Genomic DNA, 25,707 nt, shown 5'->3' with positions numbered 1-25,707 from the left:
TCTGCCATCTGAGGTAGCGGGCGTTTTAGAGCCCCTGATGGCTTTTGAGAAGCCTGGGCAGGCACAGGCTGAGAAGCCGGCTGTCCCATATTTGGTATGTCTTCAAACCTTTTATGTAAGGAGTTGACACTTCCACAAGTCCATCCACTCAGGTGTCGGCCCCGCAGGGGGTGACATCACATTTATCGGCATCTGCTCCGCCTCCACATAAGCCTCCTCATCAAACATGTCGACACAGCCGTACCGACACACCGCACACACACAGGGAATGCTCTGACAGAGGACAGGACCCCACAAAGCCCTTTGGGGAGACAGAGAGAGAGTATGCCAGCACACACCAGAGCGCTATATAACACAGGGATGAACACTATAACTGAGTGATTTTCCCTTATAGCTGCTTATATATATACTGCTGCACCTAAATTTAGTGCCCCCCTCTCTTTTTTACCCTTTGTAGTCTTGAAAACTGCAGGGGAGAGCCTGGGAGCGATCCTTCCAGCGGAGCTGTGAGGGAAAAATGGCGCCAGTGTGCTGAGGGAGATAGCCCCGCCCCTTTTTCGGCGGACTTTCTCCCGCTTTTTTATGGATCTCTGGCAGGGGTATTTTTCACATATATAGCCTCTAGGACTATATATTGTGATTTTTTTGCCAGCCAAGGTGTTAATATTGCTGCTCAGGGCGCCCCCCCCCCAGCGCCCTGCACCCATCAGTGACCGGAGTGTGAGGTGTGCATGAGGAGCAATGGCGCACAGCTGCAGTGCTGTGCGCTACCTTGTTGAAGACCGAAGTCTTCTGCCGCCGATTTTCAGGACCATCTTCTTGCTTCTGGCTCTGTAAGGGGGACGGCGGCGCGGCTCCGGGACCGGACGATCGAGGTCGGGCCCTGTGTTCGATCCCTCTGGAGCTAATGGTGTCCAGTAGCCTAAGAAGCCCAAGCTAGCTGCAAGCAGGTAGGTTCGCTTCTTCTCCCCTTAGTCCCTCGTAGCAGTGAGTCTGTTGCCAGCAGATCTCACTGAAAATAAAAAAACCTAAAATATACTTTCTTTTCTAGGAGCTCAGGAGAGCCCCTAGTGTGCATCCAGCTCAGCCGGGCACAAGATTCTAACTGAGGTCTGGAGGAGGGTCATAGAGGGAGGAGCCAGTGCACACCAGGTAGTCCTAAAGCTTTCTTTAGTTGTGCCCAGTCTCCTGCGGAGCCGCTATTCCCCATGGTCCTTACGGAGTCCCAGCATCCACTTAGGACGTCAGAGAAAAAATGTTTACCACCAATATAGTTCAAATGTTTTGGGTGGATTTTAATCCTAATGGAAATCGATTTGGTGCACTTCCTTCTGTGCCAGAAGTATGATGTCGCTACACAAAATGTACTTTTTTAAATGCCCTGAACTATTTTATTTACTGCCAAGAGTTTCAGAGCACAATGATTCAGTGCTTTAGTAAAAGCAAAAATATGTAGCTTCATTGGGAGGTCTCAATCAGAGCTGCTGACAACACGGAATGGAAAACATACTGTATTAGACATAGAGCAGAATACAGTCAGGAGGCTTGTTGACCACAATTGGTGAAGTTTGCTTTCCCCAGGACGTTTGGTCTAAAACATTTTGTTTTTCACAGCACTTTTTATGTGCTCTTCATGACATTTGTTATACACTGCATCTCAGGAATAGATCTAAAAATGGACAATAAAGAATGTAAAATGAGGACATATACTTGTTTTTGGAATTTTAAAAATCCAGTCACAGGACAATTTGTGTTAACCAGCAATTGGTTTATAGCTTACAATGGTCATTTATCATCCTCTTTCATTGAATCATTTTGGAATTCAGTTACTGTAGTTGGTGGTGGCGTTTTTTGTTTTTTTTCCTTTAAATATTTGACAGTTCCTCTGGATGTACTATTATTAAAATGTTCAGATATGAACAATACAAATATGTTTTTCATTGGTTCAGGCCTACACACACACACACACACACACACACACACACACACACACACACACACACACACACACACACACATTTATATAGGTAGTGATAGCACTGTAACAACATAAAATACTGTTCCTCAAATACTTTGGGCTGAATTAAATTAGATATGGTCATTTAAAGTGTCGGGAAAAGGGTGGTAGCCTTGGGCTTAAACACCTAGGGCTATTCAATTACAGCCTCTTTTCCTTGTGTGGTAAATGCCCCACTAACACATGTTAACCCTTAGAATCTGGGTTAAATTCCTAAAGCTATGGATTAACTATGGTTTGTGGAAACTCCTCAGGCTCAATCTGAAATCCGTGTTATCTGCAGCTTGCGGACTATAATTGAATAACACCAGCAAATCAATTAGCCAGCGATTATTAATGGTGGCTAATTGAATCCAGCCCTTAACGACTAAAGTTGCATACCGGAAAATGGGTGGTCTTCAGGTTGCCGGCGGCCGGAATCCCGACGACCACCATACCGGCGCAGGAATCCTGACTGCCGACATAATGACATCTTTTCTCCCTCTTGGGGGTCCACGACCCCCCAGGAGGGAGAATAGATAGCGTGGCGCGCGTAGCGAGCCCACAAGGGGCTCATTTGCGCTCGCCAAGCTGTTGGTATGCCGGCTGTCGGGATTCCGGCGCCGGTATGCTGGTTGCTGGGACCCCAGCCGCCGGCAAACCATTCTACACCCCCGGAAAATGAGTAGGTACGCTAACAGTGGACCTTAATCAAACGTGGGTGGAGGTGCATCTCATGTCGCAAAGTACAGATAATCAGTACTTTGCTCATGCGCCTGGACCTGTACTGTGCAAGTGCATAACGGGTTTGCAACAGAGGGGGTAATTCAGACCTGATCACAGCAGCAAATTTGTTAGCCAATGGTCAAAACCACGTGCACTGCAGGTGGGGCAGATATAACATTTGCAGAGAGAGTTAGATTTGGGTGAGTTATATTGTTTCTGTGCAGGGTAAATACTGGCTGCTTTATTTTTACCCTGCAATTTAGATTTCAGTTTGAACACACTCCACCCAAATCTAAATCTATCTATCTCTCTGCACATGTTACATCTGCCCAGGGACTGGCGGGGCAGGGTGCCATCTGCCCCCTGGGCCAGTGCAATTTAAGTGTTCCAGGGCCATTTTTGCATTGCATTCCCTGTGAAAAGCTAGTTAATTTGCTTGAGTCTGCCCCCCAGGCTGATAGTTTCCAGCCAGCCCCTGCATCTGCCCCCCCCTCCCCCTGCAGTGCACATGGTTTTGCCCATTAGCTAACAAATTTGCTGCTGTGATCAGATCTGAATTACCCCCAGAGGCCATCGTTTCAACCCTTCCCAAACGGCATTAGATTGTCAGTAACTAAAAGTCTGATGCTGTTTGATGGCGGTAAAGGGATGGCGACGGCCTCAGTTTCCTAATACGAGGCATTATGCTGCCGTTGTGGGTGAGGGATAAGGCCAGGATCTCCGTTAAAGAGCAAAGATTTCCCGGCCCCTTTGCTGCATCTGCGGCAGCGGGCTTGTACGACCTCATGTGTAACACAGCCGACTGATGGTGCCACAGATGATCTGTTGCTATGTTCTAGGATGCAGCTTGGATCACTAATACAAGCAGGAGGTATGACGCCTCCTGCTGCATTACCATATTAGTGCTATCGCTGCTTCTTCACTGTAAGCAATAGATGCGCTAATACTGACAGCATAAAGCACAGTGAATAGATATGCTAACACTGACCGCATACAAGGTAATTAATAGATGCACTAAGCAGTCAATACAATTTTGTGTGAAGGGTGTGAGTTGCCGTTGCCGCGGTGTTTCAGCGACGGCAACAGCACTCAACTCGCAACCCGATTTCAGCACAAATTTGTGCGAGTTCGGGCTGCCATAAAGAGCAGCTGTTGCTGCGCTGACTTGCGTGTGCAAGAAACTCGCATCCTATCGATTGTCACCTGATAGGGATGCCTTCCCCCAAGGCCCTTAGCAATGGCACTGCTTGCACACCCCTAATTATGGCCCTGCAATAACACATTTTTACCTCCATTTAGACTATTTAACATATAGCTGACTTCAAATTGCATTGTGTGTGGACATAGGACAACTGGTGGTCTTGATCAACAACTGGTGGAGAATGCTCAAATGTACAGGAAAAAAATTAGTGTGGGAGATAAACGCTGTTTTACAGTGTGTACAGTGATCACCTGACCTCACTTGTGCTACCTCGTGGGATCTGAACGGCCACATACCTGACTTGTTCACATCTTCTGGCCTGTAGACAGCTTACAGAGATTTATATGGCAAAAAAGTGGGCAGAAGATAAACATTACTTTTGTATGCATTCGTATTGGAGTATTATAATAATTAATAATAATAATTTTATTTATGTAGCGCTCTTTCCCCAATAGGACTCAAGGCGCTTAACAGATACACAACATAATATAGTACAGAAAATAATGAAGTACATTTTCATAAAATACAGAAGCATGAAGATACTAAAGGGACATTATGGAAATGCTTGAGTAAACAGGAAAGTCTTGAGTCTACTTTTGAAGGATTCTATAGTTGGGGCCTCTCGCGCTGTGCGGAGAAGTGAGTTCCATAGAGTCGGAGCCGCATGACTAAAAGCTCGACCCCCAGATGAATTACGGTAGATTCTAGGTACTGCTAAAAGTCCTTCATCTATAGATCGCAGTAATCGAGTGGGGCAGTATGGGGTCAGAAGCTGTTTCAGGTACCTTGGGCCCTGGTCATGTAATGCTTTGAAACTCAGTAAGCCAATCTTGAAGATGATTTGCCATCTTACAGGCAGCCAGTGAAGGGAGTAGAGGATGGGTGTTACGTTGCTAGAACGGGGCTGGTTGGTTAACAGCCTGGCAGCTGTGTTTTGCACCAGCTGTAAGCGTTGCAATTCTTTTGCTGGGAGACCAAGGTAGAGGGCATTACAGTAGTCTAATCGAGATGATACAAATGCATGAATGACTTTTGGCATATCATCTGAGGGAATTAAGTGCTTGATTCTGGCTATGTTCCTCAGGTGAAAGAATGAGGATTTGATTGTGGCTGATATCTGATGTTTAAGTGTCAAGCCACCATTATGTATAATTCCTAATGCTACAATAATTTACATAGTAGTGGAAAGGAAAATAATTAGGAATAAAAAGACAAAAAGCTCCAGTGCCATATTCTGCTAAGGAGTCATTTATATGCTTGAATTCTAAGGGGGGAATTCAATAAGAAATGGGCGTCTGATGGAGCTATTCAATACTTTTGCCGATAGGTGCGAGTGCCGAGGACCATTTTACTTACCGTGCTTGTCACTTCCAGATGCTCTGGCTTTAGCTGTGCAATGACGTTTCGTGCATTTCTTCTCACCACCTCAGGAAGGTGCCAGCAGAAATGATGGGCACTGCTGGAACTCGCGCTGATCTGCAAAACAATTGAATAGCTCTGTTGGGCACCCATTACTAACCGGTGTGTAAAAAAACAAATGAATTCTGGCCTAAGTGTATGGCCTTGAAAATTTCTGAACAACAAATTATGAATCAATTAAATAATGTACAACATTTTTCATTAATGTACTATGATACACTGGATGATGTAAATTCCTCAGTAGAAAGTATAATAATAAATTAATATCTCTGCTGTTATAAAAAAGTGTAATATAACTGGTCAGTTGCATTTATTATTATAGAGTCAGTCAGGTCACAGCTCTTCATGGGTCAGCGTCCTTTATTTGACCTTCATAGGTGATGGTTGTTGGTTATTACAGGCGGCTTCTGTGTAAAGTATACCAGTTAGAAGAATTGAAAAATAACTGCATATATTACAGTAGTGTTTTAAACTTCCCTACAGAGCGGGGCCTGTATGAGACAGGAGATTGAAGCTAATGCTCCATTAAATTCTTTGCTAATCTAACCCTGAAAACATTTCTGCATTCTGGACAAATCTGTCATTTCAGTAGTAAATAGAGAATTTGCTGAATTGTCAGAAAACATAAAATGAAATCAAACATCTCTTACTATAGTGACCTTGAAATACTGTGTTTTGCTTCTATCCATTCATAATAATTTGAACAGTCTGGAAGCTGGCAGTCAGAAAACCAACAAGGGTTCGGTAAGTATACTTACCCTTCCTGCAGCCTAACCCTAAACTTCCCTGTTATTGCCTTACCCTAAAACCCTCCTACAGACTAACCCTAACCTTCCCCGGTGGTGTCTAACCCTATTCCCCCTCCCCGCAGCCTAACCGTCCCCGATGGTGTATAATCCCAACCCCCTTTCCCGCAGCCTAACCCTCCCCGATGGTGTATAAACCTAACCCCCTTCCCTGCAGCCTAACCCTCCCCGGTGGTGTATAAACCTAAACCCCCTCCCCGCAGCCTAACCCAATGCCCTCCCAGTTACTACACCTGGACTGTTAATGTGACCTGAGGACTGAGGTTGGGAAACACTGTTTTAGACAGACAAGTTTCATGGATCAAACTTTGTTTGTAAAGGTGTGTACGTACGAATCGTCACTTTGATCCGGACTACCAGTGGTGTAATACTGTAAATAATAAAATCACATCAAACGTATGATTGTACAAGTATGTACATCATTTTACTAGCTACAAAATCATGTACACTGGAAAGAGTATAGAAAATAGTTGTTGCCATGTATACCCCTTTTCCACTAAAAATGGCCATTACTGTGTGGGGTATAATATGGTGCAAGGGGCATTACTGTGTCGGGCATAATATGGTACAAGGGGCATTACTGTGTGGGATATAATATGGTGCAAGGGTCATTACTGTGTGGGGCATAATATGGCGCAATGGTCATTACTGTGTGGGGCATAATATGGTGCAAGAGGCATTACTGTGTGGGGCATAATATGGTGCAAGAGGCATTACTGTGTGGGGCATAATATGGTACATGGGGCATTACTGTGTGGGATATAATATGGTGCAAGGGTCATTACTGTGTGGGGCATAATATGGCGCAATGGTCATTACTGTGTGGGGCATAATATGGCGCAAGAGACATTACTGTGTGGGGCATAATATGGTACATGGGGCATTACTGTGTGGGATATAATATGGTGCAAGGGGCATTACTGTGTGGGGCATAATATGGCGCAATGGTCATTACTGTGTGGGGCATAATATGGTGCAAGAGACATTACTGTGTGGGGCATAATATGGTGCAAGAGGCATTACTGTGAGGGGTATAATATGGTGCAAGGGGCACTTTTGAGGTGCAAGTACATGCCCATTACAGTGAGGTCATGCCCCCTGCAGCAAGGCCACTGCAAATATTTTATTTTTGCAATGTCTCTGGGAGTGGGGCGCGTTTTTTACTGTTCACATTAAAATTGTCAAGAAACAGTCCTGGTGGTGAATACCATGTTTAACTTTTTAGATTTATTTTATTAGATATTAGGCATGGTGCATTCCATATAAAATATCCCCTTCTGTGTAATAGATTTGTAATTTATAGATAAAAGCATAGAGTTTTACAGAATATCATATAGAAAACACCAATATATGAAAAGAATGCGCTACCGGACAGTCATGTTTATTTGGCCTCTGCATTTAGCTTTATGCGCCATCCGGTCATTTCTAGCCAGGTTTGACATTTCTGAATTATCACCATTGGGGGATCCTATCTCATTAACTGAAATGGGAGAAAACGGCATCACACAATCATAAAAATAATTTGGCACTGAGAATCCACTTAGGAGCAGCTGTCAAACAGTTGGAAGATAAACTTCTATATAAAAAGAACAGAGGGCTTCAGTGTCAAGGCATATGCTTTCGCCACATTATAGACATCTTAATGATATGCAGTGCTTGTGTTTATGCAGAACAGCCAGACACTCCATATATGATATTGATTATACCTTAACCCCAATTTAGTAGAGTTTGCTTCTTCTCCTAATCAGATATTGCAGCGGTATTTTTAAACGTCCCTTAATGCCAGGACATATTTTATCTGGGAAGGCTATGGCAGGAGATAAGGGCTTTGTCTTGCTTCTCCTTGTGGCTCTGAGCCCAGCTTTAGGACACTGAGGTCCCTTTGGGGCTCTTCCCTGGCAGTCTCCATCCAGAAATGTAAAACATACATCTTTATCACGCCGCCTTTGTCAGACAACATTAGATAATTAATTGCCCATTTGTCAGCCATGCACTGAAGATGTGAAAACCCCTCACACAATCAGGATAAATATAGATGCTCTCTGAAGGCGTTTTGTTCTGTCAAACAGCTCTGGCAAGCATATTTTAACTATTAAATGAGGCTCATTATTAATCACATGTAATGTTAATTAATTAGCAGCCTCTGTGTCTTGAATGCTCTCCCTGACTTTCAATTTTGTTAACAAGCTAATTGGCAAGCGTGCATGGTGCCACATTCACGTAGCTTGTTAATTGTTATTAATGATGCTTCATACCGGCTTACCTGTATACTGTTTTAATACATGTACAATACTTTTCAATGCATTCAGGAAAACAAATGTAAACACTTAATGTCTGGTAATGGAAGATATGTTGTTGTTGCATCAATGCACATCTACAATCAAAAACACACCACAAATTGTATCATTTACACTACATGCATATTTTATAATACTGAAATATACTGTAGCCACAAACATTGTTTTATATCTGTGCAATGCATAACGTGTGTCCTGGCCAGCCAAGCTCATATATATGCTGAGAGAGTAGCAGAGTCTATGGTGGCACGGAAAGCCCTCCTACCTGTGGTCCCATCCTATGTGACTATGCCAGGCAAGTGTTTAAGGGAAGTGCCAGTCAGAAAGCGATCTCCTGCCGCCCGCCCTTGTATCAGCCTTCCTTCTAGTTTTCTATGGGCTGGAGCTGATCCTGATGCTTATTGTGCTGTCTTCATATTGCGCTTGCACAGTTGGAAAGTCGTCTGTGAGCAGAAGTGGTGCAGGGCACCGGATCCTTGTTACTGATTGAGTCCTGGCAACCTGGTAAAGGTCGGTAAATTCCAAAGAAAAAATAATTTTTGATGCCACGATATGCTGTGATAAAGAGTCTTAATTTTTGGGTGCACACTACAAATAATAATAATAATAATAATAATAATAATAATTATATATGTGTATATGGGAACCTGCAAAACAAATATACATAAAAATATATAAACCCCATAAGACACAGCGCACAAAGCAAATGTAATTTCCATGAAGTCTTGCATTTATATTGTTCCCTTCATGACTCCTTTGGTTCCATCTAATATGTTGGCCATGTCATAACTCTCATACATGCAATAGAATGTACTAATGATCCTCAGCTCAGTGTTGCTCAGCCCAATGGGTTTATTTTGTCCTCACAGGGATATCATGCTGAGCTGACCGTAAAACTGTCAGGGAGTATGCCCAGTGCAGTTCCATAGTCTATGTAGTATGTTGGCACATCCTGCCTTCCAGTGTAAACTCACCAGTTTAACAAAACCACTGTGGGTTATTGCAGTGGTTCCCAAACTTTTTTGAATCACCCTAGTATATCAGACTGTTTTTCACGGCATCCCTAGGCCAAAAGTTTCTTATTGAGAAATTTGTAAAAACATATTAAATTAAGTAAATTGTGTTTATATATCATCCTTAGGGTCAGTTATGTGGTGAGGAACAGGATTCGCTTTTGTTTGTCCACATATTTTATGATTGGCAGCCACAAGCACTGGTATTGCCTGTTACATTGACAATAAATTATTTGAATTGGTCCTGGACCACCAACCTGAGGCACCCCTGCAAGTGCTCTGAGGCATCCAAGGGTGCCACGGCACACAGTTTGGGAGCCACTGGGTTATTCTTCTGAACACTGTAGGCTACATGAAATATTCTGATCCAAATGTGATCTGATGTTTATCTCTGTATAGGTAATAGGCAGCGCCACTGAGGGACAAAGGGCCACTTGTGAGACACCTAAAAAGGTCATGTTACTCAGAACTGAGTATATCTTCCACTCTGTCCACGAGCCTCATTTTTATATTTTGAACAAGCGTTCCAATTGAGTATGGGCTTTTATTTATCTCAGAGATTTTTTCCTTGCAGCTCCTCCATTCCACATCAGGTTATCTTAACGAAAAGATCAAATGGTTTATTAATTATCAGTCATTCACCTTCTGATTCACATTTAAAATAATAGATTTTGAAGCATAATTATAGAGATCAGTTTATCAAAATATATATAAATGTTGCTTTAGCTGCATATGAGGAAGCAGCGTTGTCTATATTCATTAGTATATTTCACTATCTTGTTTGAATAAAACACATCCCACCCTACAAATAATTAATTTAACCCAGATATCCACTTGGTCTGTTCTACTATTACCTGGTTTCTTATTTGTTTTCCTACTTCCTCCCAAACGATGTAAGAAGCTGCTGTTGTTTTAAAGGGAAGGAAAAGGTTTTTCCTCTAGATGTTAATTTCAAGGCTGAGTGGTTCTTAGTCACTGGGCATTCCTGGAAGTATCAGTCAAAGCTTGCTTCAGACACTGGGCATCATTTGTCTCACCTGCAGGTTTTATTGTTTAAGAAATCTGAAAGTACTTTCGGAAGACTATTTAGAGATGTTAGCTGTACAAAATATTTTATTTATTCCCTATAATTCTGTGAACCTAAAATAATCATGATGCGTTTCACTAGGGTCTGAACACTTTATTATACTCAATCTTCATCAGTTTAAAAGTGAGGAAAGATAGAATAACCTATAACCAATGAGATCATTGGAGTGTTCACAGCAGCTCAGAGTATTTCAGTGATCTGTCCACTCATGTAACTGGGGTAGAAAGTAGAGATGAGCGGGTTCGGTTTCTCTGAATCCGAACCCGCACGAACTTCATGTTTTTTTTCACGGGTCCGAGCGACTCGGATCTTCCCGCCTTGCTCGGTTAACCCGAGCGCGCCCGAACGTCATCATGACGCTGTCGGATTCTCGCGAGGCTCGGATTCTATCGCGAGACTCGGATTCTATATAAGGAGCCGCGCGTCGCCGCCATTTTCACACGTGCATTGAGATTGATAGGGAGAGGACGTGGCTGGCGTCCTCTCCATTTAGATTATAAGAGAGAGAGATTTACTGGAGCTTAGGACTAGGAGGAGTACTGTAGAAGTGTAGAGAGTGCAGAGAGTTTACTAGTGAGTGACCACCAGACAGTGCAGTTTATTTAATATATCCGTTCTCTGCCTGAAAAAAGCGATACACACAGTGACTCAGTCACATACCATATCTGTGTGCACTGCTCAGGCTCAGCCCAGTGTGCTGCATCATCTATATATATTATATATCTGTCTGACTGCTCAGCTCACACAGCTTATAATTGTGGGGGAGACTGGGGAGCACTGCAGTGCCAGTTATAGGTTATAGCAGGAGCCAGGAGTACATAATATTATATAGTGAGTGACCACCAGACAGTGCAGTTTATTTAATATATCCGTTCTCTGCCTGAAAAAAGCGATACACACAGTGACTCAGTCACATACCATATCTGTGTGCACTGCTCAGGCTCAGCCCAGTGTGCTGCATCATCTATATATATTATATATCTGTCTGACTGCTCAGCTCACACAGCTTATAATTGTGGGGGAGACTGGGGAGCACTGCAGTGCCAGTTATAGGCTATAGCAGGAGCCAGGAGTACATAATATTATATTAAAATTAAACAGTGCACACTTTTGCTGCAGGAGTGCCACTGCCAGTGTGACTGACCAGTGACCTGACCACACTGACCACCAGTATAGTTAGTAGTATACTTATATTGTGATTGCCTGAAAAAGTTAAACACTCGTCGTGTGACTTCACTTGTGTGTTGTTTTTTTTTTTATTCTATAAAAATAAAACTCATTCTGCTGACAGACAGTGTCCAGCAGGTCCGTCATTATATAATATATAATATATACCTGTCCGGCTGCAGTAGTGATATATATATATTTTTTATATCATTTATCATCCAGTCGCAGCAGACACAGTACGGTAGTTCACGGCTGTGGCTACCTCTGTGTCTGCACTCGGCAGGCAGTCCGTCCATAATTGTATACCACCTAACCGTGGTTTTTTTTCTTCTTTATACATACATACTACTACGACATCTCTTTATCAACCAGTCTATATTAGCAGCAGACACAGTACAGTACGGTAGTTCACGGCTGTGGCTACCTCTGTGTCTGCACTCGGCAGGCAGTCCGTCCATAATTGTATACCACCTAACCGTGGTTTTTTTTTCTTTCTTCTTTATACATACATAGTTACATAGACATCTCTTTATCAACCAGTCTATATTAGCAGCAGACACAGTACAGTACGGTAGTTCACGGCTGTGGCTACCTCTGTGTCTGCACTCGGCAGGCAGTCCGTCCATAATTGTATACCACCTAACCGTGGTTTTTTTTTCTTTCTTCTTTATACATACATAGTTACATAGACATCTCTTTATCAACCAGTCTATATTAGCAGCAGACACAGTACAGTACGGTAGTTCACGGCTGTGGCTACCTCTGTGTCTGCACTCGGCAGGCAGTCCGTCCATAATTGTATACCACCTAACCGTGGTTTTTTTTTCTTTCTTCTTTATACATACATAGTTACATAGACATCTCTTTATCAACCAGTCTATATTAGCAGCAGACACAGTACAGTACGGTAGTTCACGGCTGTGGCTACCTCTGTGTCTGCACTCGGCAGGCAGTCCGTCCATAATTGTATACCACCTAACCGTGTTTTTTTTTTTCTTTCTTCTTTATACATACATAGTTACATAGACATCTCTTTAGCAACCAGTCTATATTAGCAGCAGACACAGTACAGTACGGTAGTTCACGGCTGTGGCTACCTCTGTGTCTGCACTCGGCAGGCAGTCCGTCCATAATTGTATACCACCTAACCGTGGTTTTTTTTTCTTTCTTCTTTATACATACATAGTTACATAGACATCTCTTTATCAACCAGTCTATATTAGCAGCAGACACAGTACAGTACGGTAGTTCACGGCTGTGGCTACCTCTGTGTCTGCACTCGGCAGGCAGTCCATAATTGTATACTAGTATCCATCTCCATTGTTTACCTGAGGTGCCTTTTAGTTGTGCCTATTAAAATATGGAGAACAAAAATGTTGAGGTTCCAAAATTAGGGAAAGATCAAGATCCACTTCCACCTCGTGCTGAAGCTGCTGCCACTAGTCATGGCCGAGACGATGAAATGCCAGCAACGTCGTCTGCCAAGGCCGATGCCCAATGTCATAGTACAGAGCATGTCAAATCCAAAACACCAAATATCAGAAAAAAAAGGACTCCAAAACCTAAAATAAAATTGTCGGAGGAGAAGCGTAAACTTGCCAATATGCCATTTACGACACGGAGTGGCAAGGAACGGCTGAGGCCCTGGCCTATGTTCATGGCTAGTGGTTCAGCTTCACATGAGGATGGAAGCACTCAGCCTCTCGCTAGAAAAATGAAAAGACTCAAGCTGGCAAAAGCAGCACAGCAAAGAACTGTGCATTCTTCGAAATCCCAAATCCACAAGGAGAGTCCAATTGTGTCGGTTGCGATGCCTGACCTTCCCAACACTGGACGTGAAGAGCATGCGCCTTCCACCATTTGCACGCCCCCTGCAAGTGCTGGAAGGAGCACCCGCAGTCCAGTTCCTGATAGTCAGATTGAAGATGTCAGTGTTGAAGTACACCAGGATGAGGAGGATATGGGTGTTGCTGGCGCTGGGGAGGAAATTGACCAGGAGGATTCTGATGGTGAGGTGGTTTGTTTAAGTCAGGCACCCGGGGAGACACCTGTTGTCCGTGGGAGGAATATGGCCGTTGACATGCCAGGTGAAAATACCAAAAAAATCAGCTCTTCGGTGTGGAGGTATTTCACCAGAAATGCGGACAACAGGTGTCAAGCCGTGTGTTCCCTTTGTCAAGCTGTAATAAGTAGGGGTAAGGACGTTAACCACCTCAGAACATCCTCCCTTATACGTCACCTGCAGCGCATTCATAATAAGTCAGTGACAAGTTCAAAAACTTTGGGTGACAGCGGAAGCAGTCCACTGACCAGTAAATCCCTTCCTCTTGTAACCAAGCTCACGCAAACCACCCCACCAACTCCCTCAGTGTCAATTTCCTCCTTCCCCAGGAATGCCAATAGTCCTGCAGGCCATGTCACTGGCAATTCTGACGATTCCTCTCCTGCCTGGGATTCCTCCGATGCATCCTTGCGTGTAATGCCTACTGCTGCTGGCGCTGCTGTTGTTGCTGCAGGGAGTCGATGGTCATCCCAGAGGGGAAGTCGTAAGCCCACTTGTACTACTTCCAGTAAGCAATTGACTGTTCAACAGTCCTTTGCGAGGAAGATGAAATATCACAGCAGTCATCCTGCTGCAAAGCGGATAACTGAGGCCTTGACAACTATGTTGGTGTTAGACGTGCGTCCGGTATCCGCCGTTAGTTCACAGGGAACTAGACAATTTATTGAGGCAGTGTGCCCCCGTTACCAAATACCATCTAGGTTCCACTTCTCTAGGCAGGCGATACCGAGAATGTACACGGACGTCAGAAAAAGACTCACCAGTGTCCTAAAAAATGCAGTTGTACCCAATGTCCACTTAACCACGGACATGTGGACAAGTGGAGCAGGGCAGGGTCAGGACTATATGACTGTGACAGCCCACTGGGTAGATGTATGGACTCCCGCCGCAAGAACAGCAGCGGCGGCACCAGTAGCAGCATCTCGCAAACGCCAACTCTTTCCTAGGCAGGCTACGCTTTGTATCACCGCTTTCCAGAATACGCACACAGCTGAAAACCTCTTACGGCAACTGAGGAAGATCATCGCGGAATGGCTTACCCCAATTGGACTCTCCTGTGGATTTGTGGCATCGGACAACGCCAGCAATATTGTGTGTGCATTAAATATGGGCAAATTCCAGCACGTCCCATGTTTTGCACATACCTTGAATTTGGTGGTGCAGAATTTTTTAAAAAACGACAGGGGCGTGCAAGAGATGCTGTCGGTGGCCAGAAGAATTGCGGGACACTTTCGGCGTACAGGCACCACGTACAGAAGACTGGAGCACCACCAAAAACTACTGAACCTGCCCTGCCATCATCTGAAGCAAGAAGTGGTAACGAGGTGGAATTCAACCCTCTATATGCTTCAGAGGTTGGAGGAGCAGCAAAAGGCCATTCAAGCCTATACAATTGAGCACGATATAGTAGGTGGAATACACCTGTCTCAAGCGCAGTGGAGAATGATTTCAACGTTGTGCAAGGTTCTGATGCCCTTTGAACTTGCCACACGTGAAGTCAGTTCAGACACTGCCAGCCTGAGTCAGGTCATTCCCCTCATCAGGCTTTTGCAGAAGAAGCTGGAGACATTGAAGGAGGAACTAACACGGAGCGATTCCGCTAGGCATGTGGGACTTGTGGATGGAGCCCTTAATTCGCTTAACAAGGATTCACGGGTGGTCAATCTGTTGAAATCAGAGCACTACATTTTGGCCACCGTGCTCGATCCTAGATTTAAAGCCTACCTTGGATCTCTCTTTCCGGCAGACACAAGTCTGCTGGGGTTGAAAGACCTGCTGGTGACAAAATTGTCAAGTCAAGCGGAACGCGACCTGTCAACATCTCCTCCTTCACATTCTCCCGCAACTGGGGGTGCGAGGAAAAGGCTCGGAATTCCGAGCCCACCCGCTGGCGGTGATGCAGGGCAGTCTGGAGCGACTGCTGATGCTGACATCTGGTCCGGACTGAAGGACCTGACAACGATTACGGACATGTCGTCTACTGTCACTGCATATGATTCTCTCAACATTGATAGAATGGTGGAGGATTATATGAGTGACCGCATCCAAGTAGGCACGTCACACAGTCCGTACTTATACTGGCAGGAAAAAGAGGCAATTTGGAGGCCCTTGCACAAACTGGCTTTATTCTACCTAAGTTGCCCTCCCACAAGTGTGTACTCCGAAAGAGTGTTTAGTGCCGCCGCTCACCTTGTCAGCAATCGGCGTACGAGGTTACATCCAGAAAATGTGGAGAAGATGATGTTCATTAAAATGAATTATAATCAATTCCTCCGCGGAGACATTGACCAGCAGCAATTGCCTCCACAAAGTACACAGGGAGCTGAGATGGTGGATTCCAGTGGGGACGAATTGATAATCTGTGAGGAGGGGGATGTACACGGTGATATATCGGAGGGTGATGATGAGGTGGACATCTTGCCTCTGTAGAGCCAGTTTGTGCAAGGAGAGATTAATTGCTTCTTTTTTGGGGGGGGTCCAAACCAACCCGTCATATCAGTCACAGTCGTGTGGCAGACCCTGTCACTGAAATGATGGGTTGGTTAAAGTGTGCATGTCCTGTTTTGTTTATACAACATAAGGGTGGGTGGGAGGGCCCAAGGACAATTCCATCTTGCACCTCTTTTTTCTTTTCTTTTTCTTTGCATCATGTGCTGATTGGGGAGGGTTTTTTGGAAGGGACATCCTGCGTGACACTGCAGTGCCACTCCTAAATGGGCCCGGTGTTTGTGTCGGCCACTAGGGTCGCTAATCTTACTCACACAGTCAGCTACCTCATTGCGCCTCTTTTTTTCTTTGCGTCATGTGCTGTTTGGGGAGTGTTTTTTGGAAGGGACATCCTGCGTGACACTGCAGTGCCACTCCTAGATGGGCCCGGTGTTTGTGTCGGCCACTAGGGTCGCTAATCTTACTCACACAGCTACCTCATTGCGCCTCTTTTTTTCTTTGCGTCATGTGCTGTTTGGGGAGGGTTTTTTGGAAGGGACATCCTGCGTGACACTGCAGTGCCACTCCTAGATGGGCCCGGTGTTTGTGTCGGCCACTAGGGTCGCTAATCTTACTCACACAGCTACCTCATTGCACCTCTTTTTTTCTTTGCGTCATGTGCTGTTTGGGGAGGGTTTTTTGGAAGGGCCATCCTGCGTGACACTGCAGTGCCACTCCTAGATGGGCCCGGTGTTTGTGTCGGCCACTAGGGTCGCTAATCTTACTCACACAGCTACCTCATTGCGCCTCTTTTTTTCTTTGCGTCATGTGCTGTTTGGGGAGGGTTTTTTGGAAGGGACATCCTGCGTGACACTGCAGTGCCACTCCTAGATGGGCCCGGTGTTTGTGTCGGCCACTAGGGTCGCTTATCTTACTCACACAGCGACCTCGGTGCAAATTTTAGGACTAAAAATAATATTGTGAGGTGTGAGGTATTCAGAATAGACTGAAAATGAGTGTAAATTATGGTTTTTGAGGTTAATAATACTTTGGGATCAAAATGACCCCCAAATTCTATGATTTAAGCTGTTTTTTAGTGTTTTTTGAAAAAAACACCCGAATCCAAAACACACCCGAATCCGACAAAAAAAATTCGGTGAGGTTTTGCCAAAACGCGTTCGAACCCAAAACACGGCCGCGGAACCGAACCCAAAACCAAAACACAAAACCCGAAAAATTTCAGGCGCTCATCTCTAGTAGAAAGGACAGGGCACCATGTGACCTGGGCAGTATCATGTTCTGAGATGGCGAGTAGGCATCAGCAGAAATTTTATTTATTTTTATTACCAGTTATTCCCAGTCCAGTGGATGCCAGTGCTGATGCTCCAACACCCCCACTGGGCCGCGACAGCACAAGTGGGTCAATGATTTCAGCGGGACCCCTGCACCCTTCCACTAGTGGAGACACAGGGAACACACAGGACTGCATCAGACACATTGGGGACAGGTAATGCGGGTTCCCGCTTGCGTGACCCGTGAGTTGCACATTCTTATGCCGCCAGTCCTGGGAGACAGACCAGTGGCACAGACATGGTCCCAGTCCATTAATTGCCCTGCGGACACACTAGACTACCAGGGCTACATATAGTGGTGCTGGGGACCCTTGTAATGGCCATGAGTACCGGAAGTCAGCAAGGGGAGGTCGGCGCTTCCCCAGTGGCACCTTCCCCAGCCCAGGGCACCATTCCACTGCAGTCTTCCCACCCTAGGCTGTTCCTCCCTCATTCTCCTTCCACTAGATATGCTGGGCAGCCATCACAGAGCTCTACAGGTCTCCAGCAGTTATGTCTAAGAAAAGCAAGGCTAAGCAAACTGCGGCACATACTCTGGTAAAATGTAATACCTGTAACACTGAGGTTTTACCTCAGGACTTATCACAGAGGGTCAGTGCACAGCTTGTCTTGTGTCTCTGAGCATATCACCCCCCTCCCAATTAAAGTACAAGAGCCTCCATGGACATCTTTTTCTACTTTACTAGTGAAAATCACTGACCATATTGCTACCCCACCATTACAGCCTTCTGTGGCTCCCTCTGTGGGTTTCCAACAGCCATTACAGCCTGTTTATCAGACCATTGCAGCCCCATTTTTCCCCTCCTCCTTGGTTGGACTCTTTTTCTTACTCTATACAGAGTTTGGCTGCTTCATCTGCTGCATTTAAGCACATTGTACAGGGCCAAGTAGCACTACCTGCACTTACTGCTACTAAGTATACTGTGCCTTCCTCACAGTCTACACCACTCTCTGATTCTGAGTAAATATTTACTACTTCATTTCTGATGCAGTATCCCCCTAAGGGGACAAGGAATTACACTCCAAATTTAGGGCCTAATTCAGTAATGATAGCAAATTCTGCTAATTAGCAGAATTTGCTATCCTCTGGAGCGAATGCTGGGGGCTGCCCATTTTACTGGGCAAGGCTGCCCAGCATGCTGCCCGGAACCTCCCCCCAGTTCAACAAGCAGAAATTGTGAAAACATTGCAATTTCTGCTTGTTAGCAGAAACTGAGGAAGCCTCCTGTCAGCGCAGCTTAGCTGCACCTGCAGGAGACCCGCCACCATGTTCTCGAACGCTGTGGCTGCGTGTGATGTCTCCACCCACGTTCGCACCACAATGCCCCCGCAACGCTCCCTCTCCAACCTGAATTAGCCCCACAATCTGGCTGCATTAATTAGGGTGGTCAAATTTTCGCTTCAACTAGAAGATGCTCAACCAGCCCCTATAGCTAAGGATCCTCTGCGCAAATGACAGAATGTAGTGGTAGCTGAGTTTCCAAACTTGGATCACTTCTTGGAAGCTAGGAATGAGGCTTGGAAAGCTCCTACTAAGAAATGTATGGTTACCAAAAAGCTCAGCTCCTTTTACCCGTTACTCACAAGTGACAAGCGAAATGGGAAAATCTGCCTACGGTTGATGCTCATATGACACATTTAATTAAAAATTCCTTACTTCCTATCCCAACAGTATCCACTCTTAATGATCTACCTGATAGACAACTGAATGATTGTATTAAATCTTTGTACTCCCTTACACGAGCAACAGCCAGACCGGTTACGGCTACAGCCTGGTTAGCTAAAGAATGTAAGCTCTAACGAGTAGGGCCCCCTTCCCTCATGTGCTTATCCTTTTTCTTACTTTAATAGTCTTCAATTGCACCAAATCCAGCAGTCTTCTGCCACCTGTCATCTGCTGATATAGTTATGTTTATTCACCCCGTACTTGTCCTATATTGTCATCAACTGTAAGTTGCTATTTTCCTGTTTTGATTATTTGTTTATGTACTCTGTAATTGGGCACTGTGGAACCCTTGTGGCGCCATATAAATAAAGGATAATAATAATAAAGCCATGGAAACTTGAGCTGACAACCTTGAACACAGTTTCACGTCTGAACCTACCAAGGAACAATTGTTTCTAATTGCCAATATCAGGGATGCGGCATATTACATTGGTGAAGCTGCTTTGGATTCTGTTCTGTTATCCTACAAAGCCTCCGCTGTTTCCATTGCAGCATGACGTATATTGTGGCTCCTTTCCTGGAAAGTGGATTCGGACGCCAAGAAGGCACTGGAAGCTCTGCCGTACACAGGCGATTTCTTATTTGGACCTGAACAGGACAAGATTGTCAATAAACTGGCAACCTCTAAGACATCTTGCCTACCTTCGGCTTCCTCAGTGTGGCCTCGGACTTCGTCCTTTCAGTCCTTTCGTCCACAGGGCAAGGCCAAAGGTCAGACCTTTCCAAGACTATTTCACACAGTCAAGGCCTCCAAACCCAAAACCAAACAGGTCTGGGCAGCTAAACATCCAACTACCAAGCCAGAGAATAAACCCTCAGGCTGATGTGGCTGGCCTTACCCTGAGGAACCCCAGGTTGGGAGGATGACTTCTCCAGTTTGCCCACGCATGGTGTCAAATCACAACCGACACCTGGGTCCAAGAAGTGGTCTCTTACGGGTACGCTCTGTCCTTCCTGAAAAGTCCCCCCGGACAGTACTTTCCTAACACTCCATGGACAGATCCTGGCAAAGCACAAGCACTGAGGGGAGTCATTCTCTCCATACTACAGTCGAGTGTCATTATTCCTGTTCTACAGCCTCAACAGTGACAGGGTTCTATTCTACACCCTTTTTGGTTCAGAAAACAAATGGATTATACCGTCCCATTCTGAATCTGAAGTTGCTGAACAAACACCTCAAGGTACCCAAATTCTGTATGGAGGTTCCATTGTCCTAGCTATGCAAACTGGGGTTATATGGTCTCCCTGGATATACAGGATGCGTACCTACATGTTCCAATAGCACCCTGTCATCAACAATATCTACGCTTTGCTGTCAAACGTCAGCATTTCCAATTTCAGGCCCTTCCCTTTGGCCTGTCCACAACTCCCAGGGTGTTCACCAAGCTCATGACGGTGATGGCGGCTCATCTCCTGTAACAGGGAATTCGAATACTCCCTTACCTAGACCACCTGTTTCTTCTGGTGCAGTCTCCAGAGGTACTGTACCGTCACCTACAGGTGACAATGTCATTTCTGCAGTCACAGATGTCTGATCAACTCTGCCAAATCCTCGCTTGTCCCATCTCAAAGGATGCTCCACCTCAGAGCACTACTGTATGCCCACGTACAACGCATCTTCCTTCCTCAGGACAAGGTTGCAGCATTGCAGTTTCGCATCCGCACCATACTTCACAGTCACAGGGTCTCGATTAATTCAGCAATGCAGACACTGGGCTCCATGTTATCCACTTTCGACATGTTGGAATACGCCCAATTTTACTCCAGGCCTCTACAACACCTGATACTCTACAGATGGAATAGCTCAGGGCCTCCTACAGGGTTCACTGGAACAAATCCAGTCAGACAACACCACGGCAGTGGCTTATATAAATCAACATGGAGGCACTCGCAGTGTAGCTGTAATGTAGGAAGTAATTCAGGTTGTCACTTGGGCAGAACTCCATCTTCCGTCTGTCTCCGCAATATTCATTCAGGGAGTCCTCAACTTGGAAACAGACATTTCAGTCGACAGGATGTTCATGCTGGAGAGTGGTCTCTACATCCAGACGTATTCGGTTTCTGGTATGCAAATGGGGTCTCCCAGACATGGATCTCATGGCATCTATAAACAACCACAAAGCTCCAGTGTAAGGAGCCAAAACAATAGATCCAGAAGCGAGCTTTGTGGATATAATCACAGTCTCATGGACCTTTTGTCTGGCCTGTCTCTTCCCTCCAGTGTCTCTCCTTCCCAGAGTACTTTGAAAGTTCAAGGATTACAGTTCTGCATGGCCCAGGCACCATTGGTACATGGATCTTCAGTGTCTTTCCATAGATGAGCCCATCCGTCTGCCTCTTATTCCAGACTTGCTACCCATACTTCAGACTCTCCTTCCAGACCTGCTCTCTCAGGGACCCTGTCTGCATCCGAACCTGACTCGCTTGTCTTTGACGGTGTGGCTCTTGAGACATCCATCAGAAAGAAAAAAGGCTTTTCTAGTGCAGTGGTTCAAACTATGCTTCAGGCTTGGAAACCAGCCTCAGCTTGCATCTATTACTGTATCTGGCACTGCTACTTTCAGTGGTGTGCTCATCGTAACTATGATCCTAAGGTTCTTAGGATCCCTAGACTTTTGAGCTTCATACAGGAGGGCCTAGCCATAGGTCTTCGCCTTGCTTCTCTAAAATTTCAGGTCTTGGCCTTGTCCATCTAGTTCCAGAAGAGACTGGCTCCCTTACCATATGTGCGTACATTCCTCCAGGGAGTACTCCAGACACAGCCTCCATTTGTCTCTGCAGTTGCTCCCTGGGATTTGTCTTGGTTCTTAAAGCCTTACAATGGCCTCCTTGTGGACCATTGGAAACAGTGGACCTCAAGTGGTTAACCGTGAAGACTCTCTTTCTGCCGGCCATTGCTTCAGCCCGAAAAGTGTCTGACTTGGGAGCTCTCTCATGTTGCTCCCCCTTTTTGATATTTCACCAGTACCGGGTGGTCCTTCTGACTAAACATGGATACCTACCTTAGGTAGTGTCTAAATTCCATATCATGAACCCATTGTGGTATCAGCATTCCAGGAGCCTGGTCTTTCACAAGAGGAATCCTCATTAGATGTGGTCTGTGGTCTCGGGATCTATGTAGACCGTACAAGTTCCGTTAAGAAAAAATGGATTCCCTCTTCATTCTCTATGAATTCCACAAGCGGGGCTGGTCAGCCAATAAGCAAATGTTGACACGTTGGCTCCGCATGGCCATCTCACAGATGCACATGCAGGCTGTTCCAAGTACAGTCTCAACACACTCTACTCGCTCTGTGGGACCTTCGTGGGCAGCCCACCGTGGCATGTTAGTTGAACAGCTCTGCAAGGCTGCTACGTGGTCTACTACCCACGCGTTTCTTAGGTTCTATACATTTGATATGTTTGCCTCTCAGGATGCAATCTTTGGCTGCAATGTCCTCCTATCAACTTCCCTCCCTATTACAACTACTTTGGGACAGCCCAAGTTTAACCCTCTGAAGAAAATGGACCCCGAAGACAAAAAGAAGAGTTATGGTAAAACTTACCTTAATTAACTTACCTTTTCAAAAGCTAAAACTGAAGTCCCTGAGCATGGAGGTGGGGTATGAGGGGAGAAGAGCCCAGTGCATCCAGGGAGGCTTTGCTGTTCGGTGCCAGTCCTGGTTTCCACCAGCCATACCCATGGACCTCGAAGAAAAAGAGTTAACGAAAGGTAAGTTTTACTATAACTCTTCTTTTTGGTGGGGTCCCAAGATGAACCCTGGATTGATAAATTGCAGAGTTACTGCAAATCTTCCCTTGCTGAATTTAGGTAATGCCACTTCAAAATACTGCTGTCTAGTAGCAAAAAGCATAACTTTTCACTGCTTCTAAAATTTAGTTTAGGCAATGTACCCATAGAGATTTAAAATTACGGCAGCAAGTAGCACAAAGAGTGATTTCTCCATAGTTTCCCTCTTGTTAAAATGAGAAAAGGAGTGAAAACCCCTTTCTCTGGCTAAAATTACTGAAAAATGGGTTATCACTGCTACATAAATAGAACTTTGTGCATCTTTATCATTTTCTAAGCCCAAAGCCCTCCCTTAATACTTTAATGTATCATTCTACGGAGTGAATCCTATTAGCTGTGATGTGCCCTTGCCACAGGGTTTCAATGTTGGCGACGGCACCGATCTCGCACCCTTCACAGGCTGAAATCAGCCCCAATTTGCACAATATTGCCTGGAGCCCTATGGGGCAGCGAGCACTTTTGTGCAAATTCGGGCCGCCGTAAAGTGTGGCTGTGGCTAATTGGATTGACCTCTTCTAATCTTACTACTATCATACTTGACAGAGGTATACTACGCCACCAGGAGATCTAAGCCTACACGTTTACATAAGTGAAAGGCTCCAAAGTACAAGTGATAACCATGTCTAATTGTAAAGGTGCATACACACGGTGCAATGTATGCTTATGATTTTGACTATATAGTTAAAATTGTAAGGAAAGTTAGTCAATATCGCACCGTGTGTACACAGCTTGCGATACCGATGCACGCTCCTGTGGGGTCGGTATCTCAAGAAAAAATAGACTGTGCAGGCAAGGCAATTTTGACTACCTAGTACAAATTACTAGATAGTCAAAATCGCACATAGCCAATATCTCTAGTAAAGAAAGTCAAAATTGGTACACAGTTAAAATCTCAAGTAAAGATAGTAAAAATCTGAGATAGTCAATATCTGACCATGTGTATGCACCTTAAGAGCATGCTCCAAGGGACTAACCACCCAAGTACGATACCACATATATATCCTGAACAATGGAGTTTAATCCCAGGTCTGTAAGAATTAGTTGAAGTTCCCTATAGAATACCATTACAGTGTGTGCAGTATGGCCATCCTTTTTCAATCTAATTGTTATAATGTTGAACAAAATAAGCATAAATAAATACTAAATGATAAAATAACAGAATAACGAGTAATAATGGCTTTGAATAATGAAGTTTTCATTACTTGGCTTTAACTGATCATTTCTGAAAATACCTGAGTATGTTTTCCATCTGACATCGCAACCTATTGATGTAGTAAACCTATGATATTATATTTGATGTTGATTAATAATAGAGCTTTTCAATTATAAAAGGCTTTCCAAATATCATATGCGGCTGATGATTTGTCTGTGCAAAAGAACAAACAATGTGTAAAAACAAAAAGTGGAGGTTGGTGAAATATTTTACTATATATATATATATATATATATATATATATATAAATATATATAAATATATATATACAAGATTTTGATACATTATGTTATTTGAATATTTACAGAAAGTTTAAATCTCTAGGTGTGGCGATTGCATTGCCAGCATCTAATAAATTACAGCTATAATGAAGCAGTCATTTATTGTGAGCAGATGATAAATGGCTTGCCCTAGGAGGAACTAAAGAATAGGCAAGTAGATCATTTTCATATTTGGTGAAAACAATATTAAGTATCCAGACCTTAGTGATTGCCCTAATAAATGAATAATCTGAGGTGAGAGGCTGGCAGTCCGTGTAAAAAAATAACCTGAGCTTTCTCTGTCATTTGTCAGGCTTTGCTATGACAACATGCATTATGGGTAAATGAGCAATCAGCAAGAACTATGTTATGGCTGGGGTGTTTTTGAGAAATTTATCATATGCTTTGCTTAGTACCTTTAAGACCTTAAGGCTTAATGGCTCTGGTGCATGACTGTGAGTGAACACGCTTCCTTCAGATATAATACTACATTTACACCGTATTCCATTCAATGATTAGCACAATCTGTTTTTTTCCCCTTGAAAAACGACTTTATTTTCATGTGTGCAGTGTCTGCTTCGTATTAGAATTCAGCTGTGTAACCACACAAAGGCAGCAATGCAGGTCTTCTCTAGAGCAGGACTTACCTGCACAGCATAGACCGCTAGAATATTATTATTATTATTATTATTATTATTATCATCACTATTATATCATTGCTAATATATGCACATATGATTAATGAACTCTGGCGTAGAGGAAATTGGTGATGTAACCTACAGCACCCATTGCTTCAAGTTTCTTACCTGCATTAGAAATATAAAATCTGGCCTCTATGATTTACAGCACGTTTCCTGTGCACCAAATTTCATTAACATCTCTCTAAGCGTAGAACTTCCTTAGACATAATCCAATGTGTATGCACTGGTCAGTTTTGAATGAATAACTCTCCTGAAGTCCTAGTATTGGCCCATCACCCCACATTAAATGAATAGGATAGGATCGACCATCATCCCTTTATAAAACCCTGACCATTAATTAAATTTGTCACCACTAATATCACGCTCACTGGCGTATCTATCATGGGTGCAGTGTGTGTGGTGAACATGGGCCCCCGAGGTCCAGGGGGCCCACACCCTGCACCCATTTTTTCAATACTGAACAT

This window comes from Pseudophryne corroboree, chromosome 4 (assembly GCF_028390025.1).
Source record: "Pseudophryne corroboree isolate aPseCor3 chromosome 4, aPseCor3.hap2, whole genome shotgun sequence".
Taxonomy (NCBI): Eukaryota; Metazoa; Chordata; class Amphibia; order Anura; family Myobatrachidae; genus Pseudophryne; species Pseudophryne corroboree.
The sequence above is the reverse complement of the archived record's forward strand: the minus strand, read 5'-3'. Positions refer to the sequence as shown.